Source organism: Orcinus orca, chromosome 13 (genome assembly GCF_937001465.1).
Source record: "Orcinus orca chromosome 13, mOrcOrc1.1, whole genome shotgun sequence".
NCBI lineage: Eukaryota > Metazoa > Chordata > Mammalia > Artiodactyla > Delphinidae > Orcinus > Orcinus orca.
In genome coordinates, this window is record NC_064571.1 from 17,991,812 (window position 1) to 17,996,500 (window position 4,689).

General features: G+C 39.6%; 1 long non-coding RNA gene across 1 annotated transcript; it reads left to right on the forward strand.

The window, feature by feature from the left end:
* The first annotated feature begins 1,178 nt into the window (after positions 1-1,178).
* Positions 1,179-3,965, forward strand: LOC125960777 (uncharacterized). Its single transcript, XR_007470791.1, has 3 exons — positions 1,179-1,410; positions 2,542-2,695; positions 3,546-3,965. It is a non-coding gene; the product is annotated as an uncharacterized LOC125960777 (long non-coding RNA).
* Positions 3,966-4,689: the final 724 nt, after the last annotated feature.

A 4,689-nucleotide genomic window follows, 5' to 3' on the forward strand; every position in this document is an offset into this window, starting at 1 on the left:
CACTTGGCACATTGCTTTGATTTTGTTTTTAGGTTTTTTGTTTTTGTCAGTTTTGATCCTAATTGTTTAATTTCATTTTTGAGTTCTTCTATTTGTCTGGTTGTTTTCTCTTTTTGATTTGATTCTATTTTCATTTCTTTTATGTGTGTGTGAGGTTCCTTATTTCTGTTTTTGTTTGTTTGATTGTGTTTTTAACATTTCTCTGGGGGTTTGTTTGTATTTTTTTCTTTAATATATATATATAATATTTCAGTTTCTACGTTGCTTTTCTGTCGTTCTTCCTCTTTCCCCTTTCCCTTTTTTTGATCATTTTTGTTGGTTTGTTTTGTTTCTTTGCTTCATTCTTCAGTTGGCCCTCAGCTTTGGTGTTGTCTTCGGTTTTGTGATTTTGTTTTCTTTTTAATTGTTTGATTTTGTTCTTGGGTTCTTTTGTTTCTCTGGTTGTTCTCTTGCTTTTTGTTTTATTTGGTTCTGTTTTTGTTTGTTTTGTGTGTGGGTGTGTTTCCTTGTTTCTGTTTTTGTTTGTTTGAGTTTAATTTTTACCAATTCTCTGGGGTTTTGTTAGCCTTTTTTATTTAATCCCCTTTATTGCCAGGACGAGCTACTAGTGGGGTCTTTGTTCTTTGACTGGAAATCAGGTGTGAGGCTCTGGGGTGAGAGCACAGAGTTCAGGATCCTGGACCACAAGAGAATTCTCAGCCCCAGGGAAGATTAATCACTGAGAGCTCTCACGGAGGCCTCTTTCTGAATACAAGACCCAGGTCCACCTGACTGCCATCAGTTCTCAGTGCTAGATGCCTCACACCAAACAAAAAACAATACAGGAACACAAACACAACCATCAGCACACAGACTACATAAAGCCATAATAAGCTAATAGACACCTCAAAAAACACACCCTGAATTGTCGGGAACAAGCTGCAAGCTGACACAGTTCTTGCAGCTTAAAGCATGGCAAAGTCCTGCTTAATTCTTGACAGGACCCAAAAGAGTTATTAGAGAAGATATGAGTCTTGGCCTGTGAGGTCACTTGCGGTTTCTCTAACTATAGTTTGTCCTTGGCATGCTTCGATAGTCACAGTCTGTTCTTACACATGTTTATATCCTGGTTTGCAGAATGTTTTGTACTATAACTTTAACATTAAGGAAATACTGTCTGATGATTCTGTCTGGTGATTTTAACAAAAACATGTATTGTCTACTGCAATATATAAAAAGAGGTTTGATGGGAAATAAAGTGTGTGTGTACTTGTACACCACCCTCCTGACCCCGTCTCTTTTTAATCCCCTCACCTGCTCTCAGGACTTGTTCCTCAGTCTAACAGCAACCGACAAGTGGTGCCCAAACAGGGACCTGAGTACATGAGCTGTTGAGAGGGACCCCGGAGATACTTCACATACACGCATAACGTAAGTGAGATTGTTCCAGGGGACGTTTTAGATGTAGTTTTTCTGTCTGTTTTGTTCTCATCAGGAGTAAAAATGGGGCAAACTGGATCTAAGGAACGACAATGTTTCGTTCAGCTACTGTACTCTGTTATCCACTCAGGGCATTAAGGTTACACAGAAACAGCTTGATCATTTTCTCCATTTTGTACAGGAAATTTGTCCATGGTTCCCGGAGGGAGGAACTGTTAATATTCAAACATGGGAAAAAATAGGTCAGCAATTGAAAACTTTCTATTCCCTTCATGGACCTTCTAAGGTTCCTGTAGATACTTTTTCACTTTGGAATTTGATAAGGGACTGTCTTGACCCAACTCATGAGATTCAGAAGTTATTTAAAGCAGCATCCTTACACTGCTCTCCTTCTGCTACTGAGTTACAAAATTTGCCTCAGGAACCTGTTTCCCTTACTGTGCCTCCCTTGTTGGTGACCATGCCATCTTCAGAGTCCCTGGAGGATGATGATAAATTATCCCCAGAGGATGAGACTAAATTGGAGGAAGAGGCTGAACGATATCACAATCCTGATTTTGATGATGACATTTTTGCAGCCCTTAAGAATGCACCTGTGGGATCTGAAAACTTCCCTATATTAGATAAAACTTCATTTACTGCTTTAGCCCAAGCTTTAACTTGGGTAAAACATTTACATGATGTTACTCAAGGTGCTTCCCTAGCCCCTAATGCATATTCTTCTGGTTCTTCTGTGCCAGTGAAAGTTTTTGATGAGCCTCTCTCAGCAGATCAGGGTTCTATGCCTGTTTCTTCTGCTTCCTCTCTGCCTTTGAGTCTTTCTTCTCCACTCTAAACTGCTTTATTTCAAGCTTCTAAGCAGGGGGAAGATGTATCTTCTTTGGGGTTTAAAATAAAGAAGGGGGAATATACCACTACCCCGCACAATTTATTGTGACACTCTTTATATACTTTAAACTTTTTGAACATAGATAAGCAAGGACAGACAGCTGCAGAAAGATTTTGGCATCATCGTGGCTTGCCTTTTGCTGAAGTCTTTTGGTGGGATCCTCTTACTAATCAATGGAATGGTCCAGATCCTGTACTAATATGGGGACAAGGGCATGTTTGTGTGTTTCCTAGGGATGCTGAAGATCCTCTTTGGATACCTGAGCACCTCGTGAGATTCTATGGATCCGGACCAGATGGTGAATTCCCTTTCCCCCAATATGGATCCGGACTTGATGGTGAATTCTCTCCCCCGCCATATGAAGAGAATGTGATTCAACAAAACCCGGTTAGGAACTTAACCACTTTTGTTATGGCTTGTGTTCCATCACCCTATGCTATTCTTACTGGTTCTGTGTATGTTTTCCAAAAAGAAGGGTTTTATGACATACGTTGTGATAATTGTAATTTGACAAATTGTATAACCATGGGGGAGTCCAATCAGGGATTTGTTCTTGTTCATCAGCTTCCCTTTGTTATGCTCCCTGTAAATGTTACAGGTCCTTGGTATTCTAATTCAGGTTTGCAGGTCATGCATGAACTTTCCCTTCCTTTACAATGGCCCAAACGATTTTGGGGGCTACTTATAGCTGGAATTATAGCGCTCATTGCAGTCAGTGCTTCTGTAGCTACTCCCACTACTGTGCTGACTCAAAGTAGCCATACTGCCACATTTGTGAATAACTTAGCCACTAATGTCTCTAATGCTTTGGGAACTCAGGAATCTATTGATAGAAAATTAGAAAGTTGTGTTTATGAATTGGAAGAAGTTTCTCTTATTCTTGGAGACCAATTAGCTGCTTTAAAAACTGCCTTTTCTATGTGTTGTCATGCAGAATTTTCTGCAATCTGTGTAACCACTAAGCGATATAATCATTCGCAGTGGCCTTGGCCTCAGATTAAGAATCATTTATTGGGAATTTGGTCTCATTCCAATCTATCCCTTGATATTGTTTGCTTACATGAGGATACCACAAATATCCAGTATGCAGCTCCCCTAGATGTAAATCCAGTGGAAATTGCTTGAGACATATTTACCCAGATTACACATACTTTTGCCCCAAGTTCTCTTATTAACCTCCTTTATCCTATAATTGCTATTGATGTTTTAATATTGTTATGTATTTGTTGTTTTCCAGTCCTCCTGCGAACTGGCTTATGAGCAATTGCAGAACTCCGAGTCAGACTCTACCACCTCACATTAAAATATAAGGAAGGGGGACATGTCGGGAACCAGCTGCAAGCTGACACAGTTCTTACAGCTTAAAGCATGGCAAAGTCCTGCTTAATTCTTGACAGGAACCAAAAGAGTTATTAGAGAAGATATGAGTCCTGGCCTGTGAGGTTGCTTGCGGTTTCTCTAACTATAGTTTGTCTTTGGCATGCTTCGGTAGTCACAGTCTGTTCTCACGCATGTTTATATCCCAGTTCACAGAATGTTTTGTATTATAAGTTCAACAATAAGGAAATACTGTCTGATGATTCTGTCTGGTGATTTTAACAAAAACATGTATTGTCTACTGCAATATATAAAAAAAGGTTTGATGGGAAATAAAGTGTGTGTGTGCTTGTACACCACCCTCCTGACCCTGTCTCTTTTTAATCCCCTCACCTGCTCTCAGGACTTGTTCTTCAGTCTAACAGTGACTGACACTGAATGCCCTGCTCATCAGAGGGAAAACACTCAACTCCACCCATTAGAACACAGGTGTCAGGCCCTCTTATCAGGAAGCCTACACAAGCCACTGGACAAACCTCACAACAGGGGGCAGAATACAGAAACAACAGGAACGATGACTCTGCAGCCAAGGGAAAGGAGACATTAAAAACTGTAAATTAGACAAAAAGAGAAGACAGAGAAATAACTTGCAGGCAAATGAGCAAGGTAAAAACCCACAAAACCAAATAAATGAAGAGGAAATAGGGAAACTACCTGAAAAAAGAATTTATAGTAATGATGGTAGGGATGATCCAAAATCTCAGAAACAGAATAGAGAAAATATAAGAAACACCTAACAAAGACATAGAAGAACTAATGAGCAAACAAACAGTAATGAACAATCCAATAACTGAAGCTAACAATACTCTAGAAGGAATCAATAACAGAATAACTTAGGAAGAAGAACGGATAAGTGAGCTGGAAGACAGAATAGAGGAAATAACTGTCGCAGAGCAGAATAAAAGGAAAAGAATGGAAGACAGTCTCAGAGACCTCTGGGACAATATTAAATGCACCAACATTTGAATTATAGGTGTCCCAGAAGAAGAAAACAAATGAAAGGG